The following is a 16,853-nucleotide window of genomic DNA, read 5'->3' as shown; positions in this document are numbered from 1 at the left end:
GACATTTAAGTTAAAGACACCTTCAAGGTTGAAACACTACTGTCCAAGCAAATGGAAGGAAAGATAAACAAATGAGACAACATTAAAATGAGAAGCTTTTGCATCTGTAAGAAAATTGTGAATAGAATAAAAAAATTGCCTAAAAATGGGTGAACTGTTCACCCAATACTCATCAGGTAAGGGATTAGTATACAAAATGTACAGGAACTGATAGAATTTATCAAGAATAAAACATCTAACACCATCTAAAAATGGGGGAGAAGAAATGAACAAATATTTTCTCGAAGAAGAAATACAAGAGGCACATGAAAAATGATCCATCTCATTAATCATCAGGGAGATGCAGATCAAAACAACAATGAGGTACCATCTCATGCCACAGAGACTGGCACAAGTCACAAAGAACAAGAACAACCAGTGCTGGTGCAGATGTGGGGAGAAAGGAACTTCCATTCACTGCTAGAGCTCCCACTGCTCAGTGGGAACGCTTACTGGTCCAGCCATTTTGTAAAACATTATGGATATTCCTCAAAAAACTAGAAATTGAGCTTACATAAAATATAGCAATACCATTTCTAGGATATACCCTCAGAACACCAAACTACAGTACAGAAAAGCTTTGCATTTCTATGTCATGGCAGCACTCTTAACAATAGCTAGAATCTCGAGTGCCCAAGAACAGATAAGTAGATAAAGAAGCTGTGGTACAACTACATGATGGAATATTATGCAGCTGTTAGGAAAATGAAATAATGAAATTTGCTTACATCTGGATGGATATGGAAAATATTATGTTGAATGAAATGAGTCAGAGGGAGAGGGATAGCCATAGAATAATCTGCATAGAATAATCTCTTTGGGATATAAGAAAAGTATAAAATAGCATGTCAATATCCAGACAAAATAGATATGAGGGTCAGGAAAACCATTCCGTGGTAGGAACTTTGCCACAAATAGTGATGAAGTGCAATTTGTGTAGAGAAGTCTTCATAATGACAATGGTAATAGGAATAAATGACTCTGGACAAGAACTAGTTGCTGAAAAGAGATAAAGTGATATGTATGGTTAAAGAAGGATGGGTGAAAGGAAAGAAATTTCCTTCATTAACAATAGTGAAACCATAGTCTCTAAAAGGAAAAGAGAAAAAGAGGGAAAGAAAAAGATAAAGAGAGAAGCAAAATATCTGCCCCAGAGGCAGGTAGGAGGGGAAGGTGGGAAAGAAAACTGAGGACATTGATGACAGGAAATGTGCACTGATGAAGGGTGGTGTACATTGTATGACTGAAATTAAATCATGAATAATTCTATAACCACATTTTTCAAATAAAGTAATTAAAAAGAACAAAATAAATAATCACCATCATATAGTCACTTGCCTCTTTTTTTTGAAAAAAAAATCACTCCTCTTTTCAGTAGTTGCCATTTTAGCATAAACCATAGAGAGAACCCGTTTTATTTACTCATTGTCAGATTGAATTTTCTTAATAATGGTATAAACAAATAGCTGAGTCTTGATAATCCAATCAAAGCATACACTTAATTAAAAAGATACAATCTATAGACTAATCTTCCTCCTTTACCTGTTCCTCTCCATCATGTAGTGACTTTCTTCAAACTATTTCTTTCAGGTTAGTTAATTAGTTACAGGCTGTTTTTGGTATTTAGAACATATTAGGGATTATTTTTCCTCCCGTTTCTTTCCTTCCTTCCTTCCTTCCTTCCTTCCTTCCTTCCTTCCTTCCTTCCTTCCTTCCTTCCTTCCTTCCTTCCTTCCTTCCTTCCTTCCTTCCTTCCTTCCTTCCTTCCTTCCTTCCTTCCTTCCTTCCTTCCTTCCTTCCTTCCTCCCTCCCTCCCTCCCTCCCTCCCTTCCTTCCTTCCTTCCTCCCTCCCTCCCTCCCTCCCTCCCTCCTTCCTTCCTTCCTTCCTTCCTTCCTTCCTTCCTTCCTTCCTTCCTTCCTTCCTTCCTTCCTTCCTTCCTTCCTTCCTTCCTTCCTTCCTTCCTTCCTTCCTTCCTTCCTTCCTTTCCCTGGATTCTGCCTTGATAATTTCTTTTTTCTATTTTTAACTTACTCAGTTTTTTCATTTCCAGTATCAACCTTTTTGAAACTTTTCCCTTACTCACAGACAGCATTTTTTATGCTCTCATTTATTTTGTCCGTTTCTCTGCAAAAGCAATTTTGTAAATGTATTATGGGAATTCAACTGCTTCTATGTATTTCACCTCATTGAGATTGTAAATTTATTGAGGAAAGTGTATTGCAATAATTCTAGCTTGCACACTCATTGTTTATTATAGTGATAGCAAAAACTATTGAATACTCAAAAATACAGAATTAGTAATAAGATACGGTTGGAAGCTTAGTTCTAAAGGTTACTTGTTATTTGATAGGCAAGCTACATAATTTCTCTGAAATTCCATTTTTATTATGTATGGGAACTTCATAATCTTCCCCCAAAATTATTGTGCAGTTTAATGATTATGTATAAATCCATAATGCTGATCTTAGCTCATGTCTTGTTTCTAAATAAAAGAAATTTTATCCTCAATTTTTGCAAAACATGTGCTTGATTCTGTTAGCTAAATTAAATGTTACTAGACTGGAAGAAAAATGTTGCCCTGGAATTGAGTATTTGCTATGACTAATTTAAAGTATAACAATTTGTTGCCTGAAAAGTGGCCATCAAAGAAAAGAGGTAGGAATTACGACTTTGGTGGTACATTTGCCCTTACCCTTATTTTAGCTTATAGAAAACTTTTACCTTTTGTGACAAATTAGATGTTTATCTTATTAGTGAATATAGCCTACTTTTAGTATTCTTTATGTATCTTTTGGGGATGGATGCCTAATTTATGACATTTTATTTATTTTTTAAAACTTGAATAGAGTTATTTTGATTGCAAGTTACAGAAAACATATTCAAATGATCCTAACAAATACAGGAATAATATGTACCCACAAAGAATCAAATCTAAATATAAGTATGAAGAGTGACATTCAGCTAGAAACTTCATCTGGTGACCTTTTTAGCTTTGATTCTTTTTCTTTTTTTACCCAAAATAAATACTTTCATTCTAGACTTCATAATTAACAGCTAGTGAAGAGAGAAAGCTTCTTGTTCCCAGGAGTTTTTAATAAAGTTTTCTAACATTTTAAATTTATTAAAAATATTCTTCTCTTTTGCCTTCCTCCTTTGACTTAAAAACCAAGTAGATTTTTCTACAAGAGTTGGGCAGACAATTTACATTATTTGTGATTGGGATGTGGGGATTGAAACGGAATTTTGAATACCATTGGGAAAAAAAATAAGGATAACAGAAATACAGTTTAGAGGAATTAACAAATACTTTCTCTGTCAAAAGATAAATAATGAAAAAATTCCATGCATATATTTTTTTTACCTCCTTCATGCATATTTTTTATTTGAATATCTTTCGTAACTGGCATCGTGGTGGCAAAATGCTAGTATATTTTTGCAGCCTTATTGATTCTCATTTAAAGGTAAAATCTGGGCAAAAGAGAATGCAGGGGGATTAAAGGGGAATCTCTTTTATGAATGAGAGTGTGCTTAGGAGGGCACATTGCTAGCATTATCTTGAATATTGCTGAGAAGAAAAGAGCTTGCTTATTACATAGGAGAATCATTAGCTTTCATTTGATTTTTGTTATCGTGTATTCATGTTGAGTGATTTCTCAGTATAGTTCTTTAGGAAGACACCACTTCCTTAGCTATGAGGAGTCTCCTCTTTTATATCATATGACATATAGTGCAAAGGAGTCATTTAGAATATTTTTAAAAAATTGAGATTTTATGAAAATTACATAATACAATTTTTTCTGTTTGATAGGTGTTATCCCATACATTTATTCTAGCTTGATTCACTTTTTTAAAAATGTAAACAGAGAGAATACAAAGTTTCTCATGATTGCATTTTAATTTTATAATATACACCACCTTTCATCTATGAATGTTTCCAACAAACAATGTCCCAGTTTCCTTTCCCTCTCCCCACTGCCTGCCTCTAGGGCAGGAATTTTGCTCCTGTCTCTCTCTCTCTTCCTATTTTTTTTCCTTTTTAGAAACTGTGGTTTGCATTTTTATTAATGAGGAAATACCATGCATATCACTATATCTCTATCCAATACCCAGTTATTGACCCAAGTGATCAGTTCCAATGATCATTTTCAAAGAAGTCCTTTTTCTGCCCTAATTGCACTATGGCCCACCAAAAAAGCAGGCCTATAGTCCCCATGGAAAAAGTGCTAAGTTTGTTCATTTAATTTTATCTATTACTTATTTTAAATATTGCATTTGTTCTCTCTCTCTCTTTCTCTTTTTTTAAGGAATGTCCATATTAGTGTTTTTCCGATAGGATGATTCAATTGACATTTCACTAGCAATGAATTAGGGTCCTTTTTTTAATTTTTTATTTTTAATTATGAGAACAAATATGCAAAGAAAGAGGACAAGGTAAAGTTACAATGAAAGGACAATCACCCATAAACAGAATTTTCAGAATAAGTCCCCTTGCTGATATCTTAACTTTGAACTTTCGGCCAAATAACATTAAGAAAAATAAAATGGAACCCATGTACAATTACTTTGTCCCTCAAGTCATCAGATTGTAATACATTATAATATTTCTTAGCAGCACACAAAGCAATCTAAAGCCATAAAACTTATGTAACTCCTTAAACATTAAAGGCATAGTATTTTTTTACATCTCCATGCACATGCGTATTTGTTTAAGTTAACCTCAAGAGTTTAAGTGTTTTTTTTTTTTTTTTAAGGATTAGAGTCAAAGGAGCACAATAAAAATAGTGTTAGAGTGGCAATTATTGTTTGCATAGGCCCACCAATATATGAGGGACATGGAAAGGAAAAGCTTGGACTAAATACAAGGAGACCCCCTGAAGTTTCCTGACATAAGACCAACTCTAGGCTCCAGGCAAACTAGTTTGTCCAATCCAAGTCATTTCTGTAGTGGAATTAGGGTCCTTTTTTTTCCCTAGTAAATGAGGGTCCTCCCACACCCATGACATCACTGGTTGTCATTTTTCATTACGATGCATGCCAGTTTCTCTGGTGCGAGGTGGTATCTCATTGCTATTTTGAATCTCATCTCACTAATGATTAGAGATGCACAGTGTTCGTGTGTGGACAATTGTAATTCTGGTTTGAGCAAGATTCTGTTCATCTCTCCATTTTACGATGGGGTTGAATGGTTTTTCTTGTACATGCTTTATATATATTTTTATATGCTTTATATATCTTGGATATTAACCTTTTATCAGATGAATGGTAGGCAAATAGTCTGTGAACTATCTGGATTCTGGTTAGTTTTCTTTGAGGTGCAGAAGTTTCTTAATGTCCCACTTGTATATTTTTGCTTCCACTTGCTTGGCTAATTGTATTAGCTTCTTAAATATGCTTCTAGCTTTAATGTCAGGGAGAGTTCCATTGCTGTTTTCCTCTAACTTATGTATTTAGGCCTGCTATCAAGCATTTTAATTAACTAACTAATTAATAAATTGTTATTTTGGGAATGGAATTAGAATGGGCTGATTTCATTTTCTTTTTTCTCTTTTTTTTAATTGTTTGCACATAACAGACCAAATTTCCCTATGCCACTTGGTGAAAAGGCTTTCCATACTCTTCTTTATATTTTTTGCTTATTTATCAAAGAGTAGCTGTCCATATAATTGAGACTCTTTCTTTGGATGTTCAATTCTTTTCCATTAGCCTGAGAGTCTGTCTTTATTTCAGTATTATGCTATTTTAATTACTACTGCCTGGTGGTATAGTTGAAGTTAGAGAAAATGAGGCCCCCTATTTTCTTTTTACTGAAAATTGCTTTGGCTATTTAGGGTAGTTTACTGTTCCATATTAATTTCAGAAGTGTTTAATTTTTGAGGATGTTAATCCTTTTAGTCCATGAGCAAGGAATGTGTCTTCATCTCCCCTTGTCCTCTTATTTATTTTAGTAGTGTTGTATAGTATTTTTCTATAGATTTTTCACCTCTTTGGTTTTATTTCTTTTTATTTCTTTTATTTTTTATTTAAAATTGCCCTGGATGCAGCTTTAAATGCTAATGACAATAGCGATAAGCACAACAAAAACACTTTAAAATATATAATGGCCTAAGCAAACTACTTCTTTCCATTTAAAAAAATACCCTACTTGCTAAATACAAAGAACACCTGAAATATAACTCCTAGGTACTTTAATTCCAGAGCCACATTTTGTGATTGAGGTTTAAATAATTGTTTAGCTTCTACTTCATTATTTGCATATAGACAAGCCATTGATTTTTGCATGTTTATTTTGTAATCTGACATTTTAGAAGTCTATTGTTTATAAGAGCTGCAAATGGATCATTTAGGATTTTTTAATTATAGTATGTCATCTGCAAATGGTAAAAGTGTAACATCTTTTTCTATCTGAATGTCCCTAATATCTATTTCTTGTCTAATTGCTATGGTAAGTACTTTTAGAACTATATTGAAGAGAATGGACAATCTTGTCTTGTGCCTGATTTAAGAGGAAAGCTTTCAAGTTTTTCACCATGGAGTACTGTTGGCTCATTCACCATTCTTCCTGTAACCTTTCCTGCTAATAAGACCTGCCCATTTCTGGGAGGGGTCTTTGGTAGGTAACAAAAGGTTTGGCCTGAGGGAATTGTTGAGATTCATCAAGAGAGATAGAGGAAGAAGCAGGGAAAGCTGAAGAGAGCATGCTTAAATAGGTTTAAGATTGTAGGCCACACATGTTGGTCAGGGCTGAATAAAGATGATATCTCCTGAAGAAGTCTGCCTGTGAGTTTTCTACCCACCACTCTCCTGAACCCAGATACCTGCGGGCTGGAGGGGATTGGAGACACGTGTCCCAGGCTGGAGGAGAAAGGCCTCTCATCCCTCCATCAACATCCACCACCATCCAAGCTCATCCAAGGGCTTTTATTCTACTGAGTATAATGTTTGCTGTGGAGTTGCAGAAGATAGCTTTAAATATGTTAAGGAAAGTTCTTCAATTCCCATTTTATTGAGTTTTTTTTTATCATGAGTTGTTGCTGAGAGTTCTTATCAGATTACATTTTTTGATTCTATTGATATGATCATATGAGTCTTTTATTTTATTGATACAATGTATAAAGTTGATTGATGTGGATTGTTAATCCATCTTTTCATTTCTGGAATAAATTCTACTAGATCGTGTTGTGTTATCTTTTAGCTGTGTCCCCCAAATTAGATTTGCAAGTATTTTGTTGAAGATCTCTGAAACCATGTTAATCAGGCCTCTGGGTCTATAATCTTTGGTTTAGGTGCTGTCTTTGTCTGTTTTTTATATCAGGATAATGTTTACCTCATAAAAACTGCTGGAATTTGTTTCTGCTTTTTCAGTTTCTTGAAAGAACGTGAAAAGGATTGCAGTAGTTTCTCTTTAATGATCTGGAAGAACTCACTAGCAATTCCGTCTGGTCCTGGACTTTGGTTTTTAGGAAAACTTTTACTGATTTGATCTCCTTATTAGTACTAAGCCTATTCAGGAGCTTTGGATCTTCTTATCTTCTTGATTCAGTCTTGGAAGATTATAGGAGTCTAAGAATATGCTCATTTCATTTAGGTTCTCATATCATGTGGTATATAGATTTTCAAAGTTGTCCCTGATGATCCTTTGAATTCCTTTAGTCCTTTGGGTTACTCTTTCCATTTATAATTCAGTTTATTGGGGTTTTCTGTTTCTTTTGTGAGTCTTGCAAATTTTATGTATTTTTGCAAGCTTGTGGTTTTATTGATCTTTTGTATTGATTTGTTTTGGATTAAATTGTTTTTATTTCTGCCCTAAGTTTTATTAACTCTTCTTTTCTATCTGCTTTGGCCTCATTTTATTGGTCCTTTTCCAATTTTTTAATTATTATGGTTAGGTTACTTTTGTGGATCTTTTTTTCTTTCTTAATGTACATTTGCATTACAGTGAATTTTCCTCTTAACATCTCTTTTGCTGTGTCCAATATGTTCTTGTGACTTAATTTGTAGTTTGTTTTCTTTAGTGGAGTTTTACCCAGAGTTAAAAAGCACACAGCCTCAGATTCAAGAAGTTTGTCCTTTAATTTTCTCTCTAGTTTCCTCTTTGATCTACTAGTTGCTCTGTAGTTAATTGTTTAATTTCGAAGTCTTTGAGTTTTCCATTTCTGCTTGCTATTAACTTTTATTTTCAGTGCATCATATTCTGAGCAGGTACTTGATATGATTTCTATCCACTTGGCTTTATGGAGGTATGTGTTGTGACTAAATATGTGGTCTATCTTATGCACAGTAGAGAAGAATTGTATTCAGCTTTTTGGTGATGCAATATACATATATAAATACCTCTTTTCCAAAAACACTATTTCTTTTTTTGGGGGGGCCACACCCATTTGATGCTCAGGGGTTACTCCTGGCTAAGTGCTCAGAAATTGCCCCTGGCTTGTGGGGACCATGTGGGACACCGGAGGATCAAACTAGTCGTTCTTTGGCTAGCACTTGCAAGGCAGACACCTTACCTCTAGTGCCACGTCTCCGGCCCCCCAAAACACTATTTCTTATTGAGTTTTACTTTAGTTGATCTACTGAGTGATGACAAAGCAGTGTTGAAATCTCCAGCTATTATTATATTGCTATTAATGTTTTTATTTAGATTTATGAGCAATTGTTTTAAATATTTTTGTGGAGTGTGATTTCTTCCTGTTTATTTATCTAAATGGTCTTCTCTGTCCCTTATGACTGTCTTAAGCCTAAAGTCTATATATTCTGATGTAATTGTGGCTACCCAAACCTTTTTGAGTGAGCTGTTTGCTTGAAATACTGTTTTCCAAACATTGATTCTGAGTCTATGTTTGCTCTTACTATTCAAATATGTTCTCGTAGTTTTCAAGAGGCTTGATTCTCAATATATTTAGGCCATTGACTTTGTCTGAGATTATTAGATTTTTGTGCTATTGTTCAGTAGAAGTTTGACATGCTTGTAAAATTTGTCTTAAATAAGCTCCTGTAGTATTTATTTTTTGTAGAATTGGTTTTGAGTCTAGGAAGTTCCTGAATTTTTGTTTATCTGTGAATCTCTGTACTGTTTCTTTAAATATCAATGAAAGTCTGGCTAGGTCAAATATTTGGTGAAGCAGTCATTTCATTGAAAGTTTTAAACTATTGTTACCATTGTCTTCAGGCCCACAGGGTCTCATCTGGTGAATCTGCTTTGAATTATAAGGATGCTCCTTTGTATGTAATTTTCTTCTTTCATCTTGCTTCTTTCAACATTTTACCACCATATTTGTCTTTTGTCATTAGGTTGTTTCTTGGTGTATTTTTATTTGATATCTAATTCTTTTAGCTGGTACCCTTTGGGCCTCTTGAATCTGGATACACAGGATTTTCAATTCTGGAAATTTCTCAGTGATGATTTATATGACTAACGCTTCTTTATTAAAGTTGTTTCCCTAGTCTTCTAAGACACCAATAAGATAATTCTTATGTTGTTTCATCTGAGTTCTCTCAAAGTTCTTTCATCTGCTGTTTATTTGTTTTGAGGCTTTCTTCCATTTTCTGCTATTGTCTAGAGGTTTTATGCATCTCATCCTGAAGCTCACTGATTTTTTGTTCAATTGCTATTACTCTGCTGCTAAGGATCTCCTGTGAGTTTTTATTTTTTAATTTCATCTGACATATCTTTTAATTATGTAATTTCTGATTCTATCCTTCTCACACTTACTTGGGTTTTCTTGGCTGTTTAAGCTCCTGACTATTTCCTCTCCAAAGTCCTTGTATGAGAGGGCTACATAAGTAGTTGTTGCTAGGAGAGTCTTTTGGGCTGTTCTTTGCTCCCTGGGTATGTTGGGGTTCTGTGCTGCTTTCCTAACTTGCCTGTTGTAGATTAGGGTGAGTCATTTCTACTCATTTTTTGAACCCCTCTTTTAGGGGCCTTGCAGATGGATAAACTTGTTGGTGTGGTTTTTGTTCTCTGTTGAAACTCTCCAATTCAGACTGTTGTCACTTTCTGTTTAGATTTTCTTATGTTTGTCCCACACTGGTCCTAGAAGGTGCTGTATTCTGCATAGGCTGTATAGGAAGGATGTTTTTTCACAACTGCATAGGCACCTGTGCCACCAGAAGAAAGCAGTTTTCCAATGCTTGCAGCCATTGTAAATGATTGCTTTTCGATCAGGGTCTTTTCTGAGATTGTAAATTGCTGCGGTTGTTACTGGGAATGGAACCCTGACATGCAACCAGTTGCTTGGCTGTGTGTCATAAATCAGCATAAAATTTTTCTGACCTTGCAGGTGGAACTTGATGGCTTCTCCTGCTTCATGGAGAGGCAAACTACTTATGGCTAATGCTGGTTTGCTGAGATATTGTAGCCAGTAACCATGGCGACCAGTGTTTCCTCTGTGGCTTCCTGTATGGTGGAGACCAACTGAATGATCATAATTTTTATTATTTTAATGACTTTTAAAAAGATTTTGGAATATCTTATCAGGTTTTATAAAGTAAAAGCCATTAATAGTATATCATAAAATTAAAAGACAACACTGGAGTTTTAGTTAGGAAGTTCTTTTTTTTTTTTTTTTTTTTGTGATTTTTGGGTCACACCGGCAGTGCTCAGGGGTTATTCCTGGCTCCATGCTCAGAAATCGCTCCTGGCAGGCACGGGGGACCATATGGGGTGCCGGGATTCGAACCGATGACCTTCTGCATGAAAGGCAAACGCCTTACCTCCATGCTATCTCTCCGGCCCCAGTTAGGAAGTTCTTGCCCATAGGCTGAGTTGTGTCTTCTACATTTCATATGATAAAATCTTAATATCTAGTAGCTCAGAATATGTCTGTGTTGAAAGATAGGGTCTTTATAAATGTCATGAAGTTAAAATGAAGTTTTCTTTATTTCTCCTCTTAGGCCATATCTGGGAGGGCTCAGGGATCACTCCTGACTCTGTGTTCAGACTTGGTAGGACTAAGGAAACCATATGAAGTGCCAATGGTCAAATTCAATTGCATGCAAAAAAAAAAAAAAAAAAAAAAAGAAAGATCCTGCCCACTGTATTTCTATTCAGTTTCATAAAATGAAGTTCTTTAGGTTGACCCTTCTCTAATATGACTAACTTTCTTAGAGGCAGATAATATCTGGATATTGAGATATTAAAGATGTGAGGCGTTAGACCATGGAAAGACACATCCAAGATGTGGCCATGTACAAACCAAGAAAAGAAGTTTCAGTAGTAATCAAAGCTGCTAACTTAATATTTAAATACCAGACTCTATAACTACAAGCAAATACATTTTTGTTGGGTAAGTTCGTGATATTTTGTATGGCACTCATAGCAAAGTGATATAATCATCTATGCAGTTATGTCCGCAGACAGGTTATTTCCCCGTAGTTTATTGAAGTCAGAGATTAAGCTACAATCATTTAAGCTTCCTCATATTCTAACCATAGTATGGTGTAGAGTAGATGTGTGGAAGTGTTTGTTAAATTCTACTGTATAAACACAAACTATGTTTTATTTTGTTGATGGTGGTGGTAGAGCAGCTGGCTGCCAGTCTGGTTCTTTCTGGCTTCCACCTGAAATTGCCAGACTGTTGTTTGTCTTATTTTTTGGCAATAAAAATGGCAATTTGCATTCTTTCTAATTATAAAAGCAGAGGTAAAAACATATATATATATATATATATATACACATACAGAAATGTGTGTTCAGTATAAAAAAATTACTGACACATCTATAAAAGAGAAAATAAAACTAACCCAAATACTTCTATCCCAACTAATCCCCTGCTCAAATATATGTTTGTTAAGTCTTTTTGATCAGGGTATCAATAGGACTATCAATTTATATCCTCAAACAAATAAAAATATTTAAGTAAGTTTTTTGCTTTACTAACTTCTTATATTTATATTCTAAATATCTTTTACACTAGTAATAATACAGATTTATTATAGCAATATCAAGGGATGGATTATATTTTATCCAAGAAGTGTGCAATAACTTATTTAGTCTAGATTCCACCGATGGAAAATTAAATTGTTTCTAGCCTTTTCCTAATATTAACAGTGCTGTGAGAATTTAGTCTCTGTTATCATTATCTCATTATTCTTTGTTTATTTTTTTACTCTCAGCCTCCTCAGTAACTAAACACAGGAAAGATATAAACAGTACACTGTACAACATATAAGGACAATTGTGGAGCTGGTAATGTAGACACAGATAAGATGAATATGCTTTAAGGGGAAATCTTTTCAGAATGACCTTGATTATGGGAGAGAGGGAGGACAACATTGGTGGTGGGACTGCCCCTGATTCAATGTCACTATATACCTAAAATTTTACTGTGAATGATTTGTAATCCACGTTGGTCAAAATAAAAATTATTATTATTATATATAAAAGAATTACCTTGATTTTGATATCTCTCTCTGTTCTCAGGAACCTCAACCTCTCCTGTGAAGTTCAAACTCAACCAGCACATTGCTTTCCTGACAGACTCACTTTGGATATATTCTCGTTGTCCAAAGAGAAGCTTCTGAGACCTGAAACATAGCTTTCATTTGTCAGACTTTCTATATCTCAGCATAGCACCATGGTTTTCCAAGTTACTGAGGTCAGGAAAGGAGAAATTATCCTTTATCCATATTCACTCTACCAATGAATCACAACTTATTTTAACTCCCAAATGTACTATTCTTTTTTCTTCTTAGCTCCACTGAATAATTTGTTCTAGGACACAATTACCTCTTGCTACTTTATGGTAACTGCCTTCCCATAGGTCTTTACTTCCTCTCTTGTTGCTTCCTGTTGCAAAGTGATCTACTTATAAACATTTCAATGGCTCTCCTTTGTAGTTTGCAAGGAAAATTTTTAGCTCCTTGCCTCATCAACACACTGAATAATATTTCACTTTCTACGTAACTTTCTATTCATTTCTTTCTCACTCTACTCCAATCCTTCATTTACTTTTATTTAAGCATCCCCAAAGTTTCCCCACTTGAGTCCATTACATGAGCTGCTATCTTTATACAGATTGCTTTGTCTTTTACTTCTTTCCGCACTCTTGTTTTTAGCCTATTGTCTCCACAGAAAATTTCTTTGAGAACTTAATGCAAAATATCCTCCCTTCCTTTTTTTTTTTTTTTAAATCTAAACTCTTATTCTTCCTTTCTTAGAACTTTTGGACTAGCAAATATTTCTCTTCTTTTGCTACTTGTCTTTTCTTCTAGAAGACTATGAGAAATCTGTGTTGAAGATTTTTAGATGCACTCTGATATAACCAGAATCTTAAATTCTAATCTTAACCTTCCCCTTAGGGTTGTCTACCCTAAATCTATAATTCTGGGATGAATTTCTAAAAAAATTCAGAGAATTATTCTGTTCTCCCTCTCCTTCTTCTTTTCCTTCTCCTTCTCCTCCTCCTTCCTCCTTTCTTCTCCTCCTCTTCTTCTTTTCTTTTTCTTTCTCCTCCTCCTCTTTAGCCACTTCCTCTTGCTCCTTCTCTGTCTCCTTGTCTATCTCCTCTATCTTCTCTTTTTTCTCATCCACTCTCTCCTCTTCTTCATCCTCCTTCCTTCCTTTCTCCTTTTTCTTTTCAATCCTTCTTCTTCCTCTATGACTAGTAGTGCTCAGGGCTTACTCCTGGTTCTGTGCTCAAAGTTTCCTCCTGGTGAGCCTGGAAAGCCATATGAGGTGCCAGAGATGGAATTCAGGGCAACTATATGTAATGCAAATGCCCTAAACATTGTACTGTGTTTCTGGCTCCCTGAGCTTTCACTTTAATTCCAGTACCTGATCCAGATTTCCTATCTCCTGGATCCTCAAGTACATATTCTATATGAGTCTTCTGGCTCCAGTTTGGTTTCAGTTATCCACTGAGTGGTGATTCCTTGAATATAACAATATAAACCCTATGTTCTATATCTGGACTTATTTCTGATTCAATCCATTGCCATTGGCTGGGATGTCTTATCTAATTAGACATGAATATTCTCCTTTACATGTTTTTCTATTCTACTAGCTAAACTCACCTTATTAAATTTTTTTTTTTTGTTTTTGGGTCACACCCGGCAGTGCTCAGGGGTTACTCCTGGCTGTCTGCTCAGAAATAGCTCCTGGCAGGCACGGGGGACCCTATGGGACACCGGGATTCGAACAGACCACCTTTGGTCCTGGATTGGCTGCTTGCAAGGCAAACGCCGCTGTGCTATCTCTCCGGGCCCACCTTATTAAATATTTTTAAATATTTAAACTAGAGCCGAGTTTCTTAGACTGTGGGTAATGATTTTATATGGGGGCACATAACTTACTGGGGAGGGTAACAAAAAATTGGCAATGGTAAAAACGTTCTGAATGCATAATGATCAAAAATTAAAACAAAATTCACTGCAAAGTGTTTCTGGCAATGAAACTCAATGCTGAATTTCTTGAGAGAAAGTGGGTCACAAGTGAAAACATTTAAGAAATTCTGGTTTAGAAATTTTGACATGATTTCATTTATTCCCACAAATGGATTAGAATATACACTGGATCAAGCTTACGATTTGTCCCTTTGAATATGGGACAAGTTCATGAGGTCCAATCAGTGGGAGTGAAAAGGAATTTGGAAACAAAAAAGTTCTACATCATTATGTTTCTAACACTTCTTAGCTGTGTGACCTTTTGCAAGTTATTGACTTCTTTGAATCTGTTTTACCACCTACAACATAAGGATAAATAATACCTATCTTGAAAGGTCATATGACAAATAGCTAAAGCAGAACTTAATATATAACTGGTTCACAAAAATTTTTATTATGCAAGTAATAATTATTTTTCTTGCTTCTCCACTCACAATGCAACTTCTAGCTTAGTACAGAGTTGTCGGGACTATTTCAGGCTATTCTCTCTTAATCTGAGCTGAGTTGGCTTCTTCAGCTTCCTGAGTTTCTGTTTTCTTTTTGGCCCATATTCATTAAACAAAAACTCCTTTTAAACTGTCTCTGGTTTATACATCTGAAGCATGTTGATATCTATCTATCTATACTTCTAGTTAAAAAGAAATTTTTATAATTTAGAAGCTATATATTTTCAAAAGATCTTATTAGTCACCTTCAAAGAATATGCTGGCCTTAACCTCAACCCCAAAGTTGTGAACCCCAAAGGTATGTGAAGTGAGTAGAATCCATCTTGTTTGTATGCAAAGAATCATTATCCAATAAAGGTCTCATATTCACTACTTTTTTTTAAGCTCTGAAAAATATGGAATGTTTCATGAATTTGAGGGTCATACTTGCATAGGGGCCATGCTAATCTTCTCTGTATCATTCCAATTTTAGTATATGTGCTGCAGAAGAGAGCACTCACTACTTTTTTAAAGCTGTGGTAGTGTTTTATATTGCAAGTAGGAGGTAATATAGTCGTCCTTTGTGATAAGAATCTTCACAGTGGTTTTCTAAATGTGATTTTTTCTCCAAGATTACGATTACAATTACAAATGTGACTTTTTTTGGGAAGACATAAAGTTGCTCTCTGAGGCCCAGCCACCTCAGACACCTTGGCATGAATAATTTGAAGAATGGCTGAGATCCCATATGTTCCCATTCCTCCTAGACAGCATTGACATTTGGGGATTTATTCTTAGAGTTTGCTTCTTTGAACATGCTTGGTTCAATTAGTCTACTAAAACTGAGGTGGCATAAACGATATTTTTAAGAGGTGGTACCATATTTAAGACAGGATGTTTGAGATACAACAGATGGGCTTCTAATCAGGCTAGATTGCCATTTCTTAAGTTAGAGTAAACTTAAGTGAATCTATAGCATCTAACCTAGTTTCTTCAAATATAAACTTAAGTAATGCTAGTTAAAAAGAGAAAGAATAATAAGCAACCGATTCTTGGCACTCTATGACCAGTTTGAGGACAGGATAAAATGTAAATCAGTTAGAGATTATTTACTCTGAAAATGTTTAATGTAATATATATCATCAATAAGTAAACTGTTGTTAAATTTCTTTTCTGAGATAAAAGGTCAGTTATGACAATGAAGGAAATGCACTTTCATTGAAGGTAATATGTTCATTGAAGCTCTGTTCACAATCTCCAGAATCTGGAAGCAACCCAAGTGATGAGGAGTGGATAAAGAAACTATGCCATGGGCCCGGAGTGATAGCACAGTGGCGTTTGCCTTGCAAGCAGCCGATCCAGAACCAAAGGTAGTTGGTTCGAATCCCGGTGTCCCATATGGTCCCCTGTGCCTGCCAGGAGCTATTTCTGAGCAGACAGCCAGGAGTAACCCCTGAGCACCGCCGGGTGTGGCCCAATAACAAAAAAAAAAAAAAAAGAAACTACGCTACACCTACAAAATGGAATACTATGCAGATGTTAGAAAAAATGAAGTCATGAAATTTGCTTATACATGGATGAGTATGGAGAGTATTATTCTGAGTGAAATGAATTAAGGAGAGAGATATAGACATAGAAAGACCAGTCTCATGTGTGATATATAAAAACGATAGTAGGGTAATAATATTCAAAGGTGCTAGAGATGAAGGTCAGGAGGATCAGCACATGGTAAAAAGCTTGCCACAAATAGTGGGATAGTACAGTTAGGGCAGAGAAGGGATTATGACAAGAATAGTTGAAAATGATCACTCTGGATATGAACTGGGTACTGAAAAGAGGTAAAGTGATATGCATGATATTCCTTCAGTAACAATATTGCAAATCACAGGAAAATAGAACGGAAGAACGTGAGTCAGGGAGGGGGGGGTTTATTTACCATAGAAGCAGGCAGGGGAGGAGAGTAAGGAGAAGGCAAGAGGGAAACTGGGGACAATGATGGCAGGAAATGT

General features: G+C 35.3%; 1 non-coding gene across 1 annotated transcript; it reads right to left on the bottom strand.

The window, feature by feature from the left end:
* Positions 1-15,254: 15,254 nt before the first annotated feature.
* LOC126005772 (U6 spliceosomal RNA) lies at positions 15,255-15,361 on the bottom strand. The gene has a single exon (XR_007494807.1). It is a non-coding gene; the product is annotated as a U6 spliceosomal RNA (small nuclear RNA).
* Positions 15,362-16,853: the final 1,492 nt, after the last annotated feature.

This window comes from Suncus etruscus, chromosome 3 (genome assembly GCF_024139225.1).
Source record: "Suncus etruscus isolate mSunEtr1 chromosome 3, mSunEtr1.pri.cur, whole genome shotgun sequence".
In the NCBI taxonomy this organism is placed as follows: domain Eukaryota; kingdom Metazoa; phylum Chordata; class Mammalia; order Eulipotyphla; family Soricidae; genus Suncus; species Suncus etruscus.
The sequence above is the reverse complement of the archived record's forward strand: the minus strand, read 5'-3'. Positions and strand labels throughout refer to the sequence as shown.